The sequence below is a fragment of the Rutilus rutilus genome (genome assembly GCF_951802725.1).
Source record: "Rutilus rutilus genome assembly, chromosome: 18".
Classification (NCBI taxonomy): Eukaryota; Metazoa; Chordata; class Actinopteri; order Cypriniformes; family Leuciscidae; genus Rutilus; species Rutilus rutilus.
In genome coordinates, this window is record NC_140231.1 from 35,936,593 (window position 1) to 35,963,256 (window position 26,664).

At 36.6% G+C, this 26,664-nt stretch overlaps 1 long non-coding RNA gene across 1 annotated transcript; it reads right to left on the minus strand.

Moving 5' to 3' along the window:
* Positions 1 to 12,023: 12,023 nt before the first annotated feature.
* Positions 12,024 to 24,854, minus strand: LOC311277304. The gene is made up of 4 exons (XR_014625208.1): positions 24,757 to 24,854; positions 24,044 to 24,325; positions 19,969 to 20,131; positions 12,024 to 19,694 (listed from the first exon to the last, which is right to left on the minus strand). It is a non-coding gene; the product is annotated as an uncharacterized lncRNA (long non-coding RNA).
* Between the last annotated feature and the right edge of the window lie 1,810 nt (positions 24,855 to 26,664).

A 26,664-nucleotide genomic window follows, 5' to 3' on the forward strand; every position in this document is an offset into this window, starting at 1 on the left:
CATCATCACGCAAAGCGTTCCCATAGCGTCAAACTCGACGCAACGCTCGTTCCCTCTTCAGGGAACCGAGGTTACAGTCGTAACCGAGGCGTTTCTCATAAAAGGTACAATATTTGCCTCTGAGTCGAATAACAATCTGAAGTACTTCAAATTTATACTTTAATCCAGAGTAAATGAGTGTCGGCACATTCCTTCACTGGTTATTTGGGAAATGAAACTAACAAAATGTATTGATTTGTCACATTAACAAACTGTTGCTAGCTGTGTCCCTGGAGTTGTTCAGTGAGTATAAAGAGCCCTCATGTGTCATTGTCTCTAGTATTGATTGTGTAACCGCTCGAAAATTTCACTGACTTTTTCTGGTTTAACTTATATTGTTTATATCGATTATTTATATTGTACAACTTTTCTAGGGGTATTAAGGGGTGCTGAATCCAAATCTGCTGTATATGAAGCTAAAAAATGTCCCAAAATGCTATATCTTTTTGACTAAACAAGGTACAAACATGAAATAAATGTGCTTTTGTAAGTTTTCCTACATGGGCAATTCAATGCCATATTCAGATTTGAGAAGTAATGTGAAGAAACAGCTTAGATATTGCAAAAATACTTGATACTATGAATATTATTACTATTATTACTATTATTATTGTTGATATTATCAGGGTACATTTACTTGCTTTGTATTTTGTTTTGATGTCAAATGTACAAACAAATACAAAAAGTTACAAACTTTAATTAAATGTTCACAGGTTTTCACACATGGGGAATTTAACATCCTGTCCTGATTTAGATCAGGTGTTAATAATCAGCTTGAAAATCACACAAGTATAGAGAAAAAGGTGGTCATTATTGATAGGTTGTCAATCAAATAAGATCCAAAAGCAGGAAGATCCATGGGTCATGGTGATATTCATTGAACTATATCCCAGTAGAAGTTACAGTGACAGCTTATTCACAGTCCTCTTCAATGTTCTGGCAAGTGTTGTCAAGTTTCCTGCAGTTGCATGTGTCTATACATTCCATGCGACTCTTTCTGAATAATAGAAGAATAGAATAGAAAGATTACAACCAGTACAAGTACAGGTACATTGGAATACTCTACCAGTCTATCATATTTGTACATTCTTGTACACAATGATCAACATCAGCTAATTCCCTATACACATACCTGCAGCTGCAGCGTTGGCTGAGCCACCCTTGGTACACCCACATGAAGTGAACTCCCTGCAGGCTTTAGACATAGGTGGCAGAGACATTAGCCGTGGCACTAATTGACCTTCCTTGTGCATCCATCCCATTTCATCCATTGGGAGGAAGATCATGATATGGCAGGTGAGCTTGGTCCCAGATTGTCGGCATGATATGTAACTTCACTGCATCTGAGGTTGGAGGCAGAGTCTCTTGTGGATGCCCTTTGCAGCCACTTGAGTGGCATGAAATGTCCATTTTCCGTCCAGAGTGTATTCGTTGATGTCAACATTGTCCGCTGAGAAATGAACAAAGCGACCCTTTACCAGATTTTGTGGAACAACGGCACCATCGTCCCCCGGTCCCCAAGGTCGTCTTAGCCAGTTCAGTGTCAAGTTTGATTACCTCACGGTAACTCATAACATGACCTGCCTGATGAAACATGTTCACCAACTCCTTCAAACATGTAGCTTGATGAAGGGTACTGGCCAGTCCTATGTGCTTCGGAGTGAGGAACTTGTCTCCACTAACTCTGTACATAAGATCCTGTGCAATGCTGAGGACTCTAAGCTGTCGTTTGGCTGTGTTCTTATCATAATCTTCAACATCATCCTCCAGCAGGCACTGACCACCTAGTAACAAGTTGAGGAACATGTACAGGCTGTTGGGTATGCTGTCTATTGCTCTGTTTCACTGATGTCTATCCCCTCTTGTTTTGGATGTGAGATCATATCTCTTCGGATCTGCAATGCCACATGGACCATGTTCAGGAATATCTTGATCCTTATGTTTGAATGTAGGAATAACTCTATGAATATTGAAGGTGTCGTCTTTCAACATTGTTGATACTTGAATATGCCGGTATTTGGATGGAACCAAGACGGTACGAGGTTCATTTCGAGACTGATCATGCAGTACAATGGGGTGGTGTGGCGCAATGGATAAGACACATGCCTTTGGTGTGAGAGACCCGGGTTCGAATCCACTGTGAGACACCAATGTGTCCCTGAGCAAGACACTTAACCCCTAGTTGCTCCAGAGGCGTGCGACCTCTGACATATATAGCAATTGTAAGTCGCTTTGGATAAAAGCGTCAGCTAAATGAATAAATGTAAATGTAAATGTAAGTACAACAAAGTCGTATATGCCCTCAAGACGATCAGCTATTTGTTCCTTGAAGGAGTTGGTATATCTAATATCTAAAAGGTCCCACACCTGTACAAGATCCAGAATATACGCTTGGTTTGCTGATTGTTCAAGTTCTTGGCAGATCCACTCTAATGACATGTCTGTGCTCGGACTCCATGCGTTTGGTCCTACGTTCAAACCTGGTCTTGCAAGTCATGTGATAACTTACTTCTGCAGCTATAAGATCATTTACACAAGCTAGTCGCACTCTTAAGAATAAATGGACCCATCTCTACATGAAAGCCAGGACATCAAAGGATCCAAAGAATGTTCCAGTCATTCGCAAGTTACTCTCTGATGATCTATCTGATCTCCCGATTATCAGTGAATTTAACACTATTCCATTAGTTATTCCACTGGACATGTAATCTCTTGTTTCTTTTCCCGAATCTTCACTCACGTCTCACCCATTTTCGCAGGGAACTATAAACGTTTCTTCTTTTGGTTTGCTTTTAATTAGGCCTATTATATTCGCATCCTTTACTGTGGTAAAGTAGAAAAACGCTGTAAATGCATTTATTTGTGCATTTATATAGTGCTTTCAACAGACCCATGGCCATCAAAGCTCTTTACATATTGCCTCACATTCACGGACGGCGGTGTCAGCCATGCAAGGCGCCATCCAGCTCGTCGGGAGCAGCTGGGGTTAGGTGTCTTGCTCATGGACACCTCGACAGTTGGTCAGGTGGAACCGGGGATTGAACCACCAACCTTCCGGTTTGTAGACAAACTACACGAACCACTGAACCACTGATCTGCTGTTGGGAGAGGCCTTTTTGGGCTGCTGAAGTTGCTGCCCTGATACGGAATGAGTGACTTGAAAAATTCTTTGCTGGAATGCCTGACTGTTGGAGAACAGATTTGAGGTGTTTCTGGAACCAAAAACGTGTCACTGGTTTTTTGGATTCGTCTATGAACAGGGGTTCCAGAGGAGATTTAGCCTGAGAGCTTCTCCATTGCAGATATGCCAGAACGAAACGTTATAGAAAAAGGATAGGCCGTTCCACTGGTTTAGAAATGTTAACCATAGCCTGAGTTCGTCGCGACATGCTTGAGTTATGGAAATGAGGTCCCCCATACACAAAAGAATTGTATTTGAAATATATTTTCTGGATATGTTTTGGAATATATGCAAATATTTGAAATTGGCCCAATAAATATATTTCATACTTATATTTCATATATTTTTGTTATATTTCAGAATATATTTCAATGTATTTGGAATATATGCCACATATATTTTTGACACTTTTGGGGACCCGTACAGAAAAAAATACATTGAAATATATTCTGAAATATAACAAAAATATATGAAATATAAGTATGAAATATATTTATTGGGCCAATTTCAAATATGTGCATATATTCCAAAACATATCCAGAAAGACGCGATTGAGAGGAGATGCGATATGAAGGGGCTGCCCTGCAGAATGATGCACATTGCGAAATTTAAATGTCCGAGCAGGGATAGGAGGAGTTTGCGTTTTGAACAATTAGATTTTTCAAGGAGAGTAGAAGAGACTAGAATTATTCGGTCAATTTTGCAGATATGCCAGAATTGACTGGTATGGTTGGATTGGCGATGAGAGGTTAAAAATTTTGATGAAATGACAATTTTTTTTGGTATGGTCGGTCTTACTTTGTTGAATCAAATATGAGATTGTTTCACCATCTAGTACTGACAATTCTGAGATGGTGGTGTGGAATTTTGAGTCGAATTTGGAAGTGATGGCGAGTTCCGAGCATCTAAGAAAACCAAAAAAGGGATAAACATGGCGTTGAGTGTGCGAGCGGTACTGAGGGGCTGGTAGCCTGTGCGGAGGGCGTGAATACATTTGGTGAGAATGTCTAGCGTCATGGGTTGTCTGGCGTCGGGACGGGTGGGCTGGGATCTTTGAATCCCTTTGATCAGGAGGGAGGTTTGTGAATTGTTTATCTCAGGGGAAGAAGCGCCGTACATCAATTTATGGAAAAACTGGATGCCATATTAGAATATTAGTTCTGAATAGCGAGGTACTGGAGTTGGGAATTGATCCGCCTCCGGAGCCAGCATCCTGAATTTTTGAAACAGAAAACGAGACAGGGAGTCAGCGATTTGGTTTCAAAACTATTTTAACTCTTCCAAAAATTGTGTTTTTGCATAGTAACTCTACACACAAACATAAAATGATCAGCCACATACACACCAAACTACACACTGATGTGACACATGTAAAACACTTCTCTCTCGTTTCGTTTGCTTGTTCAGTGCAGTGGAGTTTCTCAAAGCACTCACACCTACATGTGCACAAATACACTGTATATACAGTATGTGTACAACAGATGAATTTTACAGTAAATGAACAGTAAACGTAACAGTAGACAGTAAACAGTAACAGTAAACAGTAACAGTAAATGAACTTAAAGTTCAGTACAGTAAGAGTAAACAGTAAAAGTAAATTAAATTACAGTAAATTAAATTACAGTAAATGAACGGAACTGAATCAATACTGAACTGACTTGAGCTGAATAATAACACTACTGAAATTATTGGGTTGTTCAAGCTGCTTAGAAAGGACTTTCAGACTCTATCAATTACACATCATTACAACAAAGTAAACAGCTTTACAAATGAATCATCTGTTCCAATCATGGTCTATGGTTGTGGCTCTTATTTCATCCGTGACAACAACTCTTACCCTCCTTTGAACAGCGCCACTGTAATAACCCTAAACCTGCACAAGACCCGATAACAAGAGATGAAAACTGCACACAGAGACTGCGCACTTCCTTAAAGAACTTCCGGTCTGGTTTCTGTATATACGCTCAATCTCATGCAATCTTTTTGCAAAACTGTACACACATTTGTCACTCACTAAAACATTCATCACACTGTGATGCTCTGGTGCTGCAAATCACCAAACACAGCTGCAGGCGAGTGTGTGTGGTAATGAATTAATTATAAATAATAATTCCTTAATCAGTAAACATAGATCCATACATTGTACCTGCCAAAAATAACCTGTTTATTAGATCTCATGGCTGGGGAAGAAAAGGTTTGAAAAGTTTTGGGGGAAAACTCCCAACACCTGTATACTTTTATAGAGATAACTTCTGTGAGCATGTGCATCAGGTCTCTTCTCTCGACTGAATATCTTTCTCTAAAGGACAACTGCAAATGGTACTGAGTGTTCAAAAAGAATAAAAGCGCATTATATATAATATATATATATATATATATATATAAATTAGTCCCTTTTATGAATTAACAACATAAATTATAACCATATGCATAATTAAAGCCTATGCAGTAAAACACACATAAAACCATTATAATTTTTAACCCCAGCACATGCCGAAATCATAATCCGGGATCCCCCTCAAATGTCAGCTTTCCAAGGTCTGAGACACATGAAACTCATTCTGATGAATCCTTTCATTTTCTAATTTTAATGCATTCATTTTGAAACCCCTGCCATATCTCTTATGTTCAGACATTCGCAGACCTGAGGGCAGAGATCAGAAAGACAAACTCATTTCAAATATATATGGTAAATTCTCACACAGACATAATGGTTGGTTCATGGTTGCATTCTTGCATTGAAGTGTATGAGAACTTATACCACAGTTGAAATGTCTTCTTTTTTTTAATTTTTTATCTGGCCTGTAAACCCCCACAGGTCTGTGTATTACTGCAGAAGAGAAATGTCAGGGGTTTACAGAATACAGCTGACAATAATGTCTTTGTGAATGAAACTGTGATAATGTTGGTTGTTGTGTGGGCAGGGAACTTTTGCGCGCTTCCACATCCCGCGCAACTACGGATCTCCCAGGAACATTCATTATATATTGCTGCGTACATTTATCCGTGTCGGAGTTCTGAGTGGTAGCCTACCTAGATGTGCATGGCATGCGTGAGCGGTGCGCGATCATAGTCGACTGACAACGAGATTAAGCAGCTGAACGAGAATATGACTGTGTTCCGACTGTTCTCATCTCAGCTCCGCCGAGACAAAATAGACATGGCATTTCAAAAATCTTTCATTTATTGTCAGAAATATGTTTTCAAAAGCATCACTTTCATCAAATTTTATGTGACATAATTTCCAGTAGGCAACTGACTGCAAACAGGCACATCAGGACACAAACGAGCAGGCTTAGTTGTGGGGGAGGGGTTATGATTAGGGGTGGGGTTAGGATTAGGCAATCAGGCACTGACTTCAACGAGGGGGGTAATAACTTGGCAGGGGAAATTCGGCACAACACATGCTCTGTGGTGCTGAATGAGGTTCGTTCGACCAGGAAGGGGTGAAAATACATCTGAAAAAAATTCTTGCAACTGGGCTCTGTCAGTGATCTGCAAGGGCGAGAGATGATCTCATCCAGGGCCAGAATCGAGACCTCGTCTGATGCATAAAAAGGGAAATGATTATGGAGGAGGCGTTATTCAAATGATTTAACACTACTTTTCAACTAGGCTACAATAAATATGATCACATACTTGTACATTTTATATTATTGATCAATATGTGAGTCTGTAGACAAGGCTACACATTTGCACACATTAATTTAGATGAGATGAGATGAGATAGAGCTGTATTGATTCCACTCTTGTATGTCACACACTTCCGAAGCTTTGACTGGGCCATATTTGTTAGATACTGTATATGGAGAAAACAAGTGTGACCACCAGATGTCACTAATGCGCATTGTGTTAAAACTTCGAGTAATGAACCTTTTTTCGCTTCAGAAAGCCTCGGTTTCCCATTACTAGTGATTACCATAGATAGTATAAGAAGTGGACAGAGCCATCTCATTGGAACTCAATTGAGACAAGTGAAGCCCATTTTTAGTGATTTTTTTAGCTCTTCCGTTCCTGACGCGCAGACTCAAACCGACTCAAACTAAGCTTGATGACGTGAGCAACCTGTCTGACAGATGTAAATCTTCTAGTAGCTGTGCGTGCAAACTGCCAACGTTAATCCTGCAGAGACGGCGAGCTTGAGCAAAGAGTTCTTTGGCGTGAGTGAGCAGGAGTAAGTATTCTGATTTATTATTTTGTATAGTATTTATTTTAAAATGTAACGCCATATTGACGTCCCCCCGATTGCCCGCGAGCTTCTCCTCCTGTCCATACGGTAATCTCTCTACTGTGCGACAGAGAGTCGAGTGGTTATGACGCAATCGTTAGCCTATTTTTACAAAAACTGCTTCTACGGGGCCATAACGTAACATAGAAGGTAATGGAGCCCTTTATACATTGTCGTGTTTCTTTAGAAATAAATAATGGACAAATGGAGTCTTTAAACGCCTCAGATGTAAAGTTATTCGCTGTCAAAGTGACGCTAAAATGAATGAGAGTCAATGGGATGCTAACGCAAGTGAAGTTCTGCTACAAGATGGCGGCGCGCGGCCGGCTTCAACTTCCGGTCGATGGATTACCCGCTTGGTGATTACTGATGTGACGAGCCTGCGCGACGCTTGTAGAATCACTATCACCAGAACATTTACATTATAGCCCATAGTTTTTATTTATTTTACCTTTAGGCTACTATTTAAGTTAAAACTCTCTTTGTCTTACATGCATTTCAGTCTTTATCCACAGTTATCCGGTATTAATCCCAGTTTTCATGACTAGATATTGAAGAGCAACTACATTTTAAATCAGTTTTAATCAACATATTATTATTTGTTTTTCTTATTTCCTATATGCACTTGTGATTTATTTTATTATTTAAAAAAATATATTTTTATGCAAAGCACTTTGAATGACCATTGTGATTGCTATATAAATAAACTTGCCTCGCCTCGCCTTACTCGTTTTAATGTAAAAAAGCAAAAGTGTTTTAACTGACTAGCCTGAGGTTGGTTTGACGCTGGACGCTGGACAGTCGCACATTTAGGGACCGTCTCTAAAGTTACATGCGACACTGGTATAAACATCTCTAACTTCAATAGCATTTGAAGACAATGACTCACAGTCATAACACAACTGTAAATTGTTCATCCAGGTCTCAGGTATGATGATGCAGACCTTTTAGGTTTTTGATATTTATGACAATAAACTGTTAAATCATATGTAAATATTGCTATGTATTTCACTACTGTATGGGGTATGTGTCTGTCTCTAAGATTCATTGCAATCTAACTTTAATGCTATTCAACTTTGGTTCCAATCCAGCCATCTTCTATTGAATGAGAAAAAGTCATATTGCATATTGTTCCTCACCAGATCAGCGACACTGAATCAAGATATCAATCTTTCACTCAAATTCCTAGACCATAATCCACTTGTACAAGTTGATGAACTGAAATATCTGGGCCTTTGGCTTTACTCACAACTCTCCTTTAGCTGTCATATCAATTCTGTTGTAAAAAAGATTAATTGTAATTTACGAATATTGTATCGCTCTATTAACTGTTTCATTAAACTGATTAGGTTAAGCATTGTGCCACAGTTAATATTTTCCATATTAGACTATGTGGATGTTGTCTATCAAAACACATCAGAATCAAACTTAAAAGCATTTTTTTTTTTTTTTTTACAGGGACAGTGCATATTAATACACATTTCTGTCAATATGCCAGAATTAGCCAAAAGGCCCTAGACAGATGGTAAAAAGTCACCCTAAAAGGAATAAAATTACATATTTACATAACAATAAAAAAATTACAATACATTTTACATTTATTATACACAATACATTTATTTAGCAAGAAATACTATTATGTTAAAATATACAATCGAAAACACGAACATCAGACAAAAACATGACACACACACACACACACAAGGCAAGAAGCCAGCATTAAATGTTGCTTTCAGTATTATATGTAGATCTGTGCTGAGATGTCCTTTTATTACTCACTCCTGTGTCATGTATGACTCACTGAACTTATTATCACCAAAAGCCAGAAGACAGGATCACTGGTATCAGGTCATTTTTAAATGTGTGTATTACGATTATACTCCTTACCTGAAGGAATATTTAATTCCATATAGACCCAGCTATAGATTGAGACACACTGAATATCTCTCCTTCTCTGTGCCAAACATCTTCAAAGAGAGCGGTAGACGAGCCTTTAGATGTAAAGCCCCTTCAGACGGGAAGAGCCTGGGTCTCAGATCTGGCACTTCATATCGCTCTTTACTTACTCGCTTTGGCCTCCTGAGACCCAGAAAAAAAAGTTTTTTGAATTTAGTTTTTTTCATGTCACCACATTGTTTTAGAGCATAAGAAACAAATGGTAAAATAATTGGTAACGCTTTAGATTACAGCCCGGAAAGTACTGCGTAATTAAAATGAAAGTACAGTGTAACTTTCGGTAATTACAGTGTACCTATAAAGTACTTACGTGTAAGTATAGGGGAACAATATGTAAAGTCTTGGGAATAAAGGTGTAACAACCAGGAAAATACTGCGTTAGAAATTACAGTGTAACTTTCGGTAATTACAGTGTACCTATAAAGTGCGTACGTGTAAGTATAGAGGAATAATATGTAAAGTTTTGGGAATAAAGGGGTAACAACCAGGAAAATAACAAATCATTTAGACTGTAAGTATTCCATGTAGTTACAGGGTAAGTATGACATTGCGGGCTGGAAATTAAAGTGGTGTTTCTTACCCTCTTGTTTCATATAGTTACAGGGTAAGTATGACATTGCGGGCTGTAAATTAAAGTGGTGCTTCTTACCCTCTTGTTTCATGTAGTTACAGGGTAAGTATGACACTGCGGGCTGTAAATTAAAGTGGTGCTTCTTACCCTCTTGTTTCATGTAGTTACAGGGTAAGTACAATAAAAAACACATGTACACACACAATCTGACATCACTTGGAAAACCTTTATTTGAAAAACAACTTATTTCAAAACAGATTTACAACATATTACACTTCTTATTTATTTAATTTATTATAATTTTTTTTTTAAATCAACTTTTCATTTCAAATTCTAAAGTCCTGACAGAAAGTAGCATGTTTTGTCCTTTTTTGTTTCTCTTGCATGGCTTCCTCCTCCTCTTGGTCCTCCTCTTCTTTTTCTATCGTTCCACTGATTAGCCTAATCTTAAGGAGTCTTTTTCTATTCTGTATTATGTATTAAAAGAAAATACAGTAGCCTACACCCTAATGTTCTCATAATTTACTCATCTTTTCGCTACCGACCAACTTTCACCAGCTAGTGCATGAGAGTCGGCTTCATAGGGGCGGCTTGAATGGCTTCGCGTTTGGTGAAGCTTTATAAGTGTTCATTGCATTCTCGCGGGAGTTTGATGTGAAACGTGCGCGAGAACTGGTGTCTCTGTTCTTCTGCATGGTTTGTTTTTCATTATTATTATCTGTTATTGTTTGTATTTTGTTGTGAGCAATAATAAAAACATTTAAAAAAATAATAATTCAACATTGGTTTTTCGGTGCGCTTACGTCACGCTTTAAGCCTCTGTTATACTCCAGTTTGGACGCATACACGACAGCTGCGCACAGCTCGGACGCGGACAACTTGTATTTATACTTTCTCTCAACCCTCTCATGAACGCGCAGGTGACAGTTGGTCGGAAGCGATAGTCTACAGTTTAAAAATGTAAAATATTTGGTATTTTTCTTACAAACGCTTATCGTTTCACTTCAGAAGAAGAGGAACAAGAGGAGGAGGAAACCAAGCAAGAGAAACAAAGTGCTGTAAATCCGTTTTGAAATAAGTTGTTTTTCAAATAAAGTTTTCCAAGTGATATCAGATTGTGTATGTGTACATGTGTTTTTATTGTACTTACCCTGTAACTACATGAAACAAGAGGGTAAGAAGCACCACTTTAATTTACAGCCCGCAATGTCATACTTACCCTGTAACTACACGGAACAAGAGGGTAAGAAACACCACTTTAATTTACAGCCCGCAATGTCATACTTACCCTGTAACTACATGGAACAAGAGGGTAAGAAACACCACTTTAATTTACAGCCCGCAATGTCATACTTACCCTGTAACTACACGGAACAAGAGGGTAAGAAACACCACTTTAATTTACAGCCCGCAATGTCATACTTACCCTGTAACTACATGGAACAAGAGTATATTTTCCCAGCATTTAAAAAAAAAAAAAGTTGCAATAGTTTTACTTGCCTTGAAACTTAATCAGTGCACCTTTGCAATAATAACAAATTAGCCTACTTTATAAATGCACTGATATGTACCCCGTGATTTAAAAAAAGCCTTTATGTATTTTTGTACACTATTATTACAAAAAGGTGCAGTGTATGTACTCGCTAAATTGCTCCCAAGAGTAAGATTCTAAAATACTTAGTCTAAATAATTTGCCTAAATAATTTGTTATTTTCCTGGTTGTTACCCCTTTATTCCCAAAACTTTACATATTATTCCCCTATACTTACACGTACGCACTTTATAGGTACACTGTAATTACCGAAAGTTACACTGTAATTTCGTTTTAATAACGCAGTATTTTCCTGGTTGTTACACCTTTATTCCCAAGACTTTACATATTGTTCCCCTATACTTACACGTAAGTACTTTATAGGTACACTGTAATTACCGAAAGTTACACTGTACTTTCATTTTAATTACGCAGTACTTTCCGGGCTGTAATCTAAAGCGTTACCAAATAATTTTTGTAAAATAATATTTTATTCATATGTTATGCTCTTTCCTCTGTAGTGGACACCAGGACTAAATTGTTTAAAAAATAAAATGACATGAAATTATATGTATAAGCAAAAACAATGGGTTTTTATGTTTTCAATCACCAATAACTTTTGGGGTTTCAGGATTTTTTTAACCAAAATTTGTATAAAGATGATTCTCAACTATGTTATGAAAGATATAACGTAATGAATTGATACACCATTTTACTTCATGCAATATGTGGGTATAATGGCCATAAATTAATATTCACACTCAATGCAATGTATCTATACACTGTATCCAATTTAATGTGTTCTTGGAGCAACATATGAAAAAAGAAGTGTAATGATTGGAGTAATAATTAGCAACATTTTAATAATAATATCTAATATTTCATAGGAATATTGATGTATAATTTATTTCCATATTCACTTGTTGTGTCTCCCAGAATGCCTGATAAACATGATGTAAGTCCTGATGTCTCTACATGTATGAAATCAATGCCCTGTTCTGGAACAGAAAGTCATTTTTTGATTTGAAAGCCCATAACGTTTTCCTGAGATGTTGGTTTATGAAATACAATTTGAAAAGTAGTCCGATTTAAATTATAATTACAATATATTATCATATTTCCTACATTTGATCACTAAATTAATGTCAGACATTTTTAAAGACCAAGGAGAAGTTGTTTTCATGGTGAAACCTCCAAACATTGGAGAAGTCTCTGAAAAGCCCTGAATCTGCTCTTTACAGGACACACAGGTGTGACATGTGACGTGTATGATGTCAGAGAATTCACTAAAATAAAATGTCCTCTACAGTGGACAAAAGTCTATTCCTGGGTCCCACGAGGATAGTGAGTGTGAATGTACATGTGCTGTATTAACTTTGTCTTTGTCTCGAGGAAAATGGTATTGAGCTTTAAATTATGTCATATTTTGTATATGACCCCATACAGTATAGCAATATTTACTTTGTAACTTTATGTAACTTTGGCTTGTATGAAGTTGAAGGGGAAAAGGACCTGGATAAGAGCCACACTTTATGCAAGCAGGGCTCCAGACTACGACCAAATGGGCGACAAGAGTTTGCACTGGTGTGACCATCACTGTCCCATTGATAAGAGCTGCAACTTATACAGAGAAATACGAGAAACGGCAAACGAAACCAAAGTGAAACCGCTCTATTGGTTTGAGCTGTCAGAGCGTGATTCAGTTTATTGAGGCTACCTCACGCTATTATCCTGTCAATCTACAATCAAAAACATACTGGACTGTAAGATTTACATTTATTAATTTAGCAGATTATCCACTTAGGAGGAATATCACAAGAAATTTGCCACAAAGCCACAATATTTCTAGAATATAATACCAGGTTTATTAGAAAGCTAGATTAGGAGACAAGCAAGAGCAGAGGAGAAATATAGAGAGATTTTGGTGTTGTTGTTGTAATATAGAGAGATGTTGGTGGTGTTGTTGTGAGTGCCTTGTTGGTTTAATGTGGTGTTGTTCAGTAAGGATTGTCTTCAGCGTTTACTGGAATTCAAAAGTTGTGATGGCCTGAGCAGAGATGAGGAGAGAAACTCATTTCACTGAGAGATTCTGTAGTCAAATCAGTTATAAAACAGGACTTATTGGGGTGGAAGTTTGTTTGTGGCTTCAATGACTGAGTGTAAGATTCTGATATTGATACTGTCTCCACCAACATCAGTAATACCAGTGGAGGTGCCACTTCTAGCCACTAACCACCAAATCTATTGAGTCATCTCAGCCTTAAAGAGTTTAACCATATAAAAACTGAACTGACGGCTCTCACAGAGATGCACTGCACGTCAGCCAAGAGCAAAGAAATAAACCAGAACTTGACCTTATTCAAATCACCAAATCTACTGAGTCATCTCAGCCTTAACAAACCTGCTAACAAACCAGATTGTCCGTGACTTCACATTTTTTGATGCGGGTGTAAATGCGTTTTGCACCATATTCACTCCAGCAAACGTGTGCGTGTGTATGAGTTTCTTAATTAGTGATTTGTAGAATAGGATTAGTCATTTGTGCTCCTGCAATGAAGAACTGTTGTGTTTGTGGGAGAGAGAACAAATCTTCAAGTTTGCAGTTTTCTCCATGACTTCAAATGTACTGATACACACATGTGTGTGTTCTCTATAACTGCAGATTCCCCTGTCACAGGCGCTCAGTGTATTTGCACTAAAATTACCTTCATACGCAAACTTAAACCTGTGAACATGAACAGAAAAACACACACACCGCATCGGGTCTACACACTGCAGACGAGTAACAACAGCAAGATGACAGAACAAATGGACATAAACACACAAATGATGAACATACACTGATTTATCTGAAAAAGTAGGAACAATACAGTAAAGACGACAGAACAATATATAAACAGAAAACACACACATCAACATATACTAATGGTAACACTTTATAATAATGTTCCTTCATTAATGAGTAACTACGCAGGAACAAATGAGTAACGCACTATTAACATTCTATTAACTAACTGATTAATTAATGAATAAGTATAGCGCTCAGTTAAATGTGTTAGTTCACTATTAGCTAATCAATAACTACTATTTTTCATCCCTCACTGAAGACTAAGAACTAGCCTACAGGTTCATAATTAATATTAATAGTCATCTTCATTTATATAGCGCTTTTAACAATGTAGATTGTTTCAAAGCAGCTTTACAGAGACAAACGTATAATTTAAGGCAACAGAGATTGTTTTGGCTTTATAGCGGTTCTTTAATAAAGTTATTTTCCAGCTAAAGTTAGTTTTGATTGATTTGCTTCCGTCGCAGCGATCATTTGTTATTAAATTAGGGGCCGCTAAGACGACACCATTCTCTCTACACAGACTTTAAACGTGAACCTGTGAGAAACGCTGATGGCGTTCAGATGCGCATTAAGAACTGGTTCTATAGTTATGTGCGTTTGAATATATGTGCACAGCACAGGTTTGTAATTCCCTACAGACCAAACCTAAACAAAGTACTGGTCTTTCCTTATAAATTTTGATACAGAATTTTATTTTATTTTATCACTTCGGGGTAGATACGCGAAACGAATTTTCCCGACAATGCGTTATCTGTAGAGTGGGAAAGGGATCCTCCATAGGGAGAGACTAGTTGGCACTTCAGCACTGTGTTGTCATCGGGTCCAGGCGAAGGTCCTTCATCAGATCTGGATACGGACTAGAATTTGCGTAGATGCCATTATATAACGGTATGTAAAATATAACGGTAAAGGTCAAATATACTTAGTGCAAAATTAGTTGTTTCAAAACAGCACACTTCAAGTTAGTAACACACTTCAACTATTCTGATAATTAGTCTGGCTGCAAGTATTAGCATTTTATTTATTTTGTTATTTATTTTTTTCACCAGGGAAAGTCTAGTAACCATGTTTGTTTGGTTTTGGTGGATTTGTATAACCACAGTTTTACTACAAATGCCATGGTTAAACTATGGTTCATTTTGTGGTTACCATGGTTTAACTACAATAACCATGTTTTTTATTTGCAGTAAAACTTGTTTAATTTTCATCATGAGGGATGTGATCAGAATTAGAATCGAATATGAATTAGAGACACGTTAGCCAGAATTGAATTGCATGCACCCTCTTGTTTATTGGTCCACATGCAGGACTCAGATTCAAACCTTCTCTAACACACAGCAACATGGCTACACACTTCATAATCACGAATATTTCGAAGCGTATGAAATAATTACGTATGCAATAGGTAATAATGGAACACAACAATTTGTTTACTATAGAGGATTAGCAATGTGATTTATTATTTGCATAGACATTTGCCCGGTCAACATCTGACTCGCTCCAACTTCACCAAATACAAGACAAACATCGCACATTGTAACAAATGAGTGATCAACATCACTTCAGGCAAACGGTTTACATTCTGAGTCAATAGTTGTCGCCTCAGGGTCTGATTTAAAGGGTCTGGTATTTCCACGTTATGTTTATTTTTTTTTATTTTTTTTTTTTAAACAGAACTAAGTTCTGGTTTAGCTAGACTTAAAAAGTATGTGTTAGTCATTTTGTTTCGACATCTCTGTGATTTAAAAACCGGAAAAGCTTCAGGACCAGACATGCGCAGTGTCATTGCAACGCGTTTGTGATCGTTTACTTCCTTCAGATGTTCTATAACCCTAACAGATCATCAGGATATACATTATAGATTATAAAAATACCAAGAGTTCACTCTAAACACGGAGAGTCTGCTTTTAGCTGATAACAAATCACTGGTTTAATGTTGAGAGAAGTCAAGAAACTGTGGACAGAGTTTATCTGGCAGTGAACAGATTTATGAACTCTTCCTGAACACTCAGTCACATTACAGATTAACAGCATCGAGTGCAGGAGCAAAGAAGAGGAACACAGAGAAACTGCTAAAATAAAAACACTTGAACATCTGTGTCCTGTTTAACCGTTTTAAAGCACATACTGGTTTAGAGATACTGAGAGAGGTTAGCCACATCACGTGATGCGCAGAAAACACTGTTTCCGATAACCTATATTCTTAAGGGTAAAGAAGACTAATTTATTATATCACTATTTTATTGCTTATATCTCGGATTTAAACAATATAATAGAGGAGGAACAAAATACTTGATTAAGTATTATATTCCTATGAAAATATATTTTAATTTGCACTATATTAACCCTATTTTATTGCTTATATCTGTGGCTATTATTGATTGCAATGTATTGATGACTCGGACTTCCAAAGTAAATACTGTATTATCCAATGTTGGTTTGTACTATTGCACTTTTCATGTAATATGAGCTCTGGTGTTTGATTGATTGTTTTTGTACATTATGTGTGTTGTTACGTTGTGTAAGTGTTCAAGAAAATGCAATAAAAAACAGTATTACAAAAAAACAAAACACTTTCACACAGAGAGCCATTTTGTTGTCCAAAGTGAGAACAATTCATAACTTTTATTAAACTGAAGTGATTTTTCTTTGAAACTTTTCTTTCAATTATTATAATTCTGACTCTTGTCTTCATTTCTGGTTCTGTGTGTTTGACTGTAAATCCCCTTACAATTGATCTGTGATTTTGTTTATTTATTCAATTATGAGATTTGAAACATCATCGTCTGCCAGAGAGACGTCTGATCCTCTGGTAAGATCTCTGTTCATTTACTGTCTCAATGTACATCAGGATCACAAATCTGCATGATCAAGATTAACACACATCTGCTCATATTCATAGTTCAAAAACATCTCAAGATATATAATACACAGCAAAATCCCCAGTGTTAAATTAACACTGCTCAGTGTTTATAAGAGTCCACACTCAGAGTGTTATAAGTAACACTGAAGCAGTGTTAATGAGATAATTAAGTGATTAATTGAGTGATGATTAAGCATTATTGAAGAAACCTGATGTTAAAGGAACACTCCACCGTTTTTTGAAATAGGGCTTATTCATATTCTTTCATACATTTAGATAGGAGGGCAAATGCATTTTTGTCTCAGTGCATGCATTGTTTTAGTTTGACAGGGTCGGCACTAGCTTAGCTTAGCACAATGAATGGAATCCTTTGTTGCCAGCTAGCATGGCCTGAGTAAAAGTGATAAAAAAACATTTTTTAAACCCACGTAATTACTTCTTGTGGCCTGCGTATTCACAACAAGTACAAATAGCGATGCAGATTAACACTAGGTGATTTCTTAGGCAGATATTGACTTGGGACTATATTATGGGGAAGCACAGGCGAAGCACGGCTACTTAGGCGAAGCACTGCTACTTGGGCGCAGAGATATCACGCAACACATGAAATCCCACGACTTCTGTCAACATCTGTCAACATACCGGTTTTGACAGTTTTCAGTGGTTTGAGGAGCAATATGAGAGAGAAATTTGGTGCTCGTTGTTTGGGTACATTAAACCACGTAAATCTTTTTCACGTTAGTATAAAGCCCATGAGAACCGTGTGGAGTCAACCCACAGCCGCTCCGCTGCTCTGCTGAAAATGTGAAGCTGAAACGCTTAGTGTCATATAACATCCATAATAATTTGACTTTAGGTTCGATTTTTTGACCGTTTTCAGTGGTTATGAGGAGCAATATGAGAGAGAAATTTGGTAATCATTGTTTAGGTACATTAAACCGCGTCATGTCATATTGTCAACATGGTTTCTGAAGCAGAATAGTGGGTCATATGTCTAATGCTTTTTGAAAACTAAATAAATTAAAAAAAATATAACGAGTAAAGAAGGCATTACTACTAATTACCATAGTTAATGTTTTTCACAGTCAGTAATTCATACTGTAACATTCTTTTTTTCGTTGTTTCAAGTTTCAGTTTGTTTTAAATAACAAACCTGTTCACCCGAAGAAAAACTTGAAGTGCTATTATAAGACATCCTTTCATAGCTTTTTAGTACATAAGGGCTACCGTAGATGCAACGCGTATTTGAAAAAGTGAGGCGCTGGAGAGCACTATTCGTTTGAATGCAAAATACAATTTCACCACTAGATGGGAGAAATTCCTACACATTGTCCCTTTAAAACACAAAACCTCTCTCTTCTAAGTATGAGCTGAACATTAACACTTTATAAAACTGTTCCTTCATTAATGAATAACACAGGAACTAATGAGTAATGCACTATTAACATTCTAGTAACTACATTAACTAAGAAACTCTGGTCAACAAATAAGTGAGTAATGGCACTGAGCTGAATGTGGTTCACAATTAACTAATCAGTAACTATTTTGTTCATAGTTACTCCTACTTTTTCAGATAAATCAGTATATGTTCATCGTGTGTTCTCTGTTTATGTGGATTTGTTCTGTTATCTTGCTGTTGTTCCTCGTCTGCAGTGTGTAGGCCCGATGCAGTGCGTGTGTTTTTCCGTTCCCATGTTCACAGGTTTAAGCTTGCGTATGAAGGTATTTTTAGTGCAAAAACACTGAGCGCTTGTGACAGGGGAATTTGTCGTTGTAGAGAACACACACGTGTGTGTATCAGTAGGCTACATTTGAAGTCACAGAGAGAAATATTTTATCCAGTGGATGGTCTGTCCAGTGTGTGTCTCTACCATATATATATATATATAAAAGCATGTGCAAGTGTTCACTATCAGAGGCAGGGTTCACTAGTGTGTCGGTAAAGCAGAAGTGCAGGATTGAGACACACATCTGAGGAAGAAACTGTTCGTGAGTCTGTGTGTTTGAGCTCAGAAGAGTCTGTAAGAGTCCAGGAGAGCCACTTACAATAAACGGCTGAAGACGCATCTTTTTCGACAGCACTTGATCCAGTAATACTAACACTTTATCTTCTTTTCTCTTCTCTTCTATTCTATTATTTTCAATAATAATAATAATACTTGTATATTGTTGTCCTACTGTTAGTTTAACTGCTTCTATTGTTCTCATTTGTAAGTCGCTGTGGATAAAAGCGTCTGCTAAATGAATAAATGTAAATGTAAATGATTGAACAGAGTAATGATGATGATGACGAATATGATGAAGATGTTCAGGTCTTCAGCTGCTGATGGATGTCAGTGATGATGATGATGGTGATGATGATGGTGATGATGTTGTTGTGTGTTCTTGAGAACATGATGAAGGGTTTGATGAGAATCTCTCCTCAGTTTTGACATCAGAATCAAACTTTACAGGCTCGTCTGGATCACAGGAGACTAGAAATCACAAATATATTGAGTTTATGGGATATTGTTCTCCCACATATTAAGCTCTTGTAACTGCGGTTATTTCCGTCATTGGTATCAGTGGCAGTCGGTGGAATAGAGTGTTTAGGGCGTTTCTTAAGTCATTCGGCAGTCTTGTAGACTGAACCACAGCAGGAAATCCACCCTTACACAAGCACTTTCCTAACTGTGGGTTATTTGTAAATCTGACAACAAGACTAAAATGTGTTGAAAAATTAAAGTTCAATAATAATCAAACACTCACAGTCTGGCTTTATTCCCTCCATACTGCTCGATCTCACAAGTGTCTGTTTCTCTGGTGATTCCCTGGTTTGTGTCTCATTTCTGTCCTCCATTTTTCTCTCAGTCTTCTTGTTTTCTGCTGATCTGTGATTTCTGCTGATTTTCTTTCTCCTCTTCATTTGAATCTGTTCAATCACACAGACAGAGTTTCATTAAAGCGATATAACATCATATCACGAGACATCAGATCAACTCCTGATCAACATCTGCATGAGCTCAGTGTTATTACAGCATCTCAGATTAACTCTACAATATTCACAATAATCAATGATGATGAGAAATGACAAATATGGGATTTTATCAGGAGTCCTGATCGGATACAAAAATGATTATCATCATGATATAAATGAAGTGGCTGAACTGATGCTACATATTCAATCATGTTATTGTTTTAAAATGTTAAATTTGTCAGTTATTAAAGCCTACGTACACAATGCAGATAAATTCAGTTGTCAATTAAATGTTTAGTGCTTAATCCTGTTCTGTACACACACAGTTCAGAGACAAATGCATCTACAAAAACTGCACGTCAGGGGTGAGCAAATAAGTTTGACATCGGGACAAAAAAAAAAAAAAACATTTCGCCACTAGTTAGCGGACCAGAACAAAGTCAAGGGATAATTTAAGAAATTGATGAAACATGCAACTAGAATTGTCTGTGTTTTGTAACTGTTAGTGAGCTGTTACTCCGTGTCTCTGTGTGTCTGATCTGCAACGAGACGATCCACAGACTCTTTTGAATGTCTTTCAGAACTCTTCAAATTAAAAGCTCTCAAATCATCTCTAAATAAAACATTGCTGCAAAAAAAGGTTCTCTAAGTTTTATATTGAAGGCAAATCACTAAAGACGAAGTGATTGTGAGTAAGTGTTGCTGTCATGACCTATTTCATAACCATATCTATTATTATATCTATTCAGATCTATTTCAGCCTGTTGCCGACCACTGCTCTACGCATGAACGAAACCAAACTCAACAACCTCGTTAATGACGTACGACAAGAGATGTCAGAGATGACACGTAATATTAATTAGAGCTTTATCTCTCATCTATGTGTGATGCAAGTGTATGAGCCTTTAGGTTTGGGTTACATCCAGTCAGGACAGGTGAACTCAAGCTATAGAGGCTCAGAGTCTATGAAGGTAATATGATGCCATTGCCATATAGGATCGCATGCGCAGGGTAAGATCTGTGAAAGTGCACATAAGATTGCAAGCGTAAATAAAATTTGCATGTGCAAGAGAAGATTTGTAAAGGTGTAAATCACCTTTCAGGTGTAAGGGAAAACAAATATTTGCAGCCTTTTACTGTTATTCGGAAGTTTAATACATGCATTGTGAAACTGCAGCTTCATGCTTACGCAAAATAAATATATCTGTATTCCTCAGACTTCCATTTTCCCGCGCTTACACTTTTGGCACGTTTTTTGCACACAAATACGGCCAAAAGCATTTTGCCAGTGAATAGCAATTTGCATCCAAAAATAACAGAGTCAGGAACTGCTAAATAGATTGATCGCGTAAAATCAAACTTTGCGTAAAAAATTTAACTGTTGCAAATGTCTAAATGACTTGTGTACATGTAGTAAAGAGGTTTTAGCTTAAATTGTACCCAGCGTTACTCGTTGTAATTGCATTTTTACTAGTAAGAATTACATTTACAGAGCTCTCTAATTCAATTATTATTAGTAACAATTCCAATTAGAGAGCTCTACAATTCAGTTATTACTAGTAACAGTTACAATTACAGAGCTCTCTTATTGAATTTTTACTAGTAAAAAAAAAACGAATTAATAATATGTATAATTGCAAAGCTCTTTAATTGAAACACTGCAAAAAATGCTGTTCTTACTTAGTATTTTTGTGTTGTTTCCAGTCCAAAAATCTAAAAATTCTTAAATCAAGAAGCATTTACTAGAGAAGTAAAACTACATAAGAAATTCTATTTTGTTTTCAGATAAACAGAAAGTATCTTAAGTGATTTTTGCTTAAAACAAGCTAAATTATCTGCCAGTGCAGTAAGGAAAATAATCTTGTTTTAAGATTATGTTTTTATTAAGTTTTTTTGAATTAAGTTTTTTTTTCTTACTGCACTGGCAGATAATTTAGCTTGTTTTAAGCAAAAATTACTTAAGTTACTTACTGTTTATCTGAAAACAAAAAATAATTTCTTATGTAGTTTTACTTCTCTAGTAAATACTTCTTGATTTAAGAATTTTTAGATTTTTGGACTGGAAACAACACAAAAATACTAAGTAAGAACAGCATTTTTTGCAGTGAATAAAGAGCTCTGCGATTGCATTCTTACTAGTAACAACTGAATTGTAGAGCTCTCTAATTGGAATTGTTACTAATAATAAATGAATTAAAGAGCTCTCTAATTGAATTTTTAATAGTAACAATTCAGCTGTAGAGCTCCGTAATTAAAAATGAATGGAAGTCAATGGAGACATATGACTGGTAAAAATTCATTTGTAGAGCTCTCTAACTGAATTCTTACTAGTAAAAATGCAATTACGACGAGTAACGCTGGGTACAATTTAAGCTAAAACGGCTTGCCATAGCGTTTGGCATGATTGACGATTCGGGTCCAGCTTCTTCATGTAGCCAATCAGATGAGCTTCTCGCTGACTCTCGTTTTACTCTTATCTGATTGGTTCAGTCACCAACACATCTTTATCTTCATTTGGCTCAGCGTCGTTTTCAAAATGGTACTATTAATGCACACATACATGTTAAATAGCCTAAATAAATAAATCATGATTGCTTAAGGCGAGACACTGCAGGTGAATAGGGTATTACTTACACAAGTATATTAAAAAAAAGTATTACAAGTTTTAGAAATTTGTATGTTTAACCATGCAAATTAGCCATTATCTCATTAAATATGCACAATTTTGCATATCATTTTCGGTAGATAGATTTGAACATATGATAAAAGCCAGGTGCAAAATTCTTTTTTCATTTTGTTTATACACAAGAAAAATTCAGAGAGATTTCAGGATATATGCTTTCATTACCTAGGAAATCAAAATATACTGTCCATACATCATCAACTTTATTTCCAAACTCATGGTCCATTCATGACATGCAACATAGGCTACTTTAAAAAGAGAAAGATAAACATATACAAAGAGATAAAAACAGAAGAAACTACAATACGACATTTCTATAAAAGACACTTATACCAGTGTTTCCATAGTGATGATTGGTATCGTATGGCAGTAAACCCAGTATTTACTAGCAGCACAACAATGCTGTTCTGGGAGTCGTTCAGGCGACATAGCCTTAAAAAATCGATTTTCACCATATTTTTTTAAATTAAAATGTCACATAAATCAGGCCAAGAATGATTTATTAACAAATCCCTCTGAAAATATCTTTAGAATACTGCTAAGTGTATAACTGGAGAGTTTGGTGTACACAGGCGCTACATAGGCTGAGATGCTTGTACTGGAGAATGACAAAAAACTCATTTCGAGAAAACGGCAGTTAAAGATTTAAATCGCTCTAAACGAGATTTATTCGTTAGCTTTAAATCCCCCTTTGGATATTCACGATTGGTTACTGATAGAAAGGAAATGCCCATATTTGGCAAGCCGGGATTACCCAATGGGCCCAAGCGAGGGGAAGAGAAAAAAAAAATATTTTTTTTTTCTTTTTTTTTTACATTTCCGATAACGAAGCGTATATTTGCACTAAGTGCCTGTCTTTTTAGCAAAAAAGACGCCCACTACTAAATTAGCTACAGCGGCATAGGTCATTGGACGTGCGTGAGGTGCTTGAAACTAATTAGCTTTTGACGTGTTCGACCCGAGTTTGAATCCGCCTTTTGCCAAACTCGCTCTTCTCCCTTTTCCCAACACACATGAGATGTAAAATGTATAGCCTAACATAAAGGTCTATAGCGTTATATTTTGCCAACGAACTAAAATCGAAACTGTGATATGGCTTTGTGCCTTCATTAAACAGCACAAGACTTTAATTAAGTATCCTATATAGGCATTATAAAAAACACAATCCAAAAAAAAGAGAATACCTTATTAGGATAGAGCTGACTTTGACTGTCCCAAGAGATTATCCAAATCGTAACTCTGAAGAACCAAGATTCAAGTAGATATGAAGTGGATCTTCTAAATGACAGCTCGTCATACACACAAGAGGCGTATAATGCGAAAAGAGCAAGTGTTTTCAGTTCTCTTCCTCCAACAGTTTTCTGCCACGTCTTCTTCCCCTAAGCCACAGTTGCAGCGCAATAGACATTTGATAGAGCCGTTGTTGTAATGGATAAAGTACGGTAGATTATCCTTTTTCCTGTAGCCTATATTCAGTAAATGAAAAGTTATAGTTTAGAATTGATTTTACACATTCAGACACCAGAGAAGATGAAACTGATGATGATGATGATGAATGATATATAACAGTGTTTAATCTTAAACATCAGAAATACTCAGTTTGGTTTGTCACTATTAATGCTGTTTTGTCGACTATCAGTGTCTTTTATGTTTGTTTTTGGATCAAAATATTGTATTAGATCATGTTTAGCATATTTAGTCTTTTTTGCTTGCCATTTTTCTCTCTCTCTTCCATATGTGTCTGTGGTTTGTGATATATGCGTTATAGCCTATATTCTCAAATGCATTCATTTCTCATGAAAAAACTCCACTTCAGTTTAACAGAAAGACAAATGTCCAGATTTAAATAAATTAATACAATCTTTTCTCACAGAACGAAAGAGAAAGTGTTAGTCACCTTGAGGAAGCGTCCAGAGAGAAACACAGCTCAGAATGGTAATGTTCTCTGTGCTTTTTCTCCTCGCTTACACACACGCCTCCTCTGGCTTAATGTGATCAACACATGTGATCACTAATGGTGAGGAATCAATATAACTGCTGACTTCCTTCTTCTCTCTGTCATAATTAAGACATTTCGGGGATGAGCTCATTCTAATAAATACTTTGGAGTTGAATCTGGGTCGAGGCAGACCGTAATTTCTTTTAAAGCTGTTGAGATTATTGAAAAACTTTTATCCAGAGATTAGTATGTCAGGGTGGCAGAGCTGCAAATATGGCTCTTTTATTAATAAGGTAATTACAGTAAAGATGATAATGCATCATCCAGAGGAGCTCAACTGATCCTGATGACAGATTTGTAGATCTCTATCAAAAACTGATCATATAAAGTACGGGTTGGTTGGTAAAGTTTCCGTGTCAGGTGAATGTAAACTCTTTGAAATGTTAACAACTGAAACTTGTTTAAATGCATTGTTCATTACTCAAAAATATGCATTATATCAGTTTTTAAAATAACCTTTAAAAAACAGAGTTTTGAAGCTTTATTTGCTTTCTATATTTCTAGAGAGTTTTGCACTGATTCAGCACAATATAAATGTCTAATAAACCGCAGGTTGTCATATACTGCGGTGTATCTGCACTTTTTCACAAAGACCAACACAGGGAAGTTTAATGATTATAAAAGGTTTATTAAAAATAAGAAGCAAGGAAAGGCTTGAAACTGAAGGAGAAGGCGTCCGTCTCCAGGATCCACTGAATCCCCTTTGAGCTTCTGTGTAGAAAGAGAGATAAAGGAGACAAAACAGGAGAAATCAGTATATTATAGGCCAGTATAGTATGATTCTCCATTTAGCCAGTATGATTTCTTTCGTAAAACGGCTTGCTGCTTTTAAGCGTTGTTTTTTATAATCTCACTTATAAACTTCCATATCCCTTTACCATCAATCCAAAAACCAGCTGAGCTGAAACATAATATAGACAAGTAATAGTCAACAGAATCACAAGCCTAAAAACCCACCCATTATTTTTTCCCATTATTCCGGAATGTAAAAACAAACACTCCTCCTTTCAGTTAACATGTCTAACACTAATATATTCTAATCTAACTATTCTATTCTACACATACAACATAAATGAACATAAACCTAAATTTTGTAAAAAAACATTTTCATACTCAATACCTAGATATTTGGGTTTATTATTATTTTTATTATCTAACCCACTGTTCATAGAATTTCCCAGTACTTAAACCATGTTAGCAATACAGCATTCAAAATCCAATAATTTAGACTTCCTTTAAAGTCAGTTTTGTTCTGAATGTCCGTTAAAACTCTTCAGTCTCATTAGCCTGTCACTACACCGACATTGTTTTAATCTGAACAAGAACTGTCAGATTTTCATATAACTTCATAAATCTCCAGGTTTGATCAGGCTTTCACCACCACACAAATGTGAAAACTGTTGTTTTGACTTGTTTCACATAAACGTTTGCAGTGTATGCGGTGTGTGTTGCAGAGTGTATGCGCGATATTACGCCCGTTTCACACATAGGCTACTCCGTGTGCAGTGCGTATGCGGTGCAGGAGCAGCATGCGCTAGTGCTTTCACATATGCTGCGTTTGCAGTGTGCAACTGATCCTCGGCTGTACCACAAACACATACTCACTATTTTTATTTCAAATCCAGAAGTTATCAGCAACTTTTATTTAAAAAAAGTTTTTGTCAGCATTGCGATTCTCTCTGTACACATACACACTCTAGATGTTTAAACACAATTTAAACAACGTATTATTGTGCTACTTCTATATAGATTTATAAATTAAGTTGCTCAATCAAGGTTAAATATTTAATGTAGCCTACTTATATT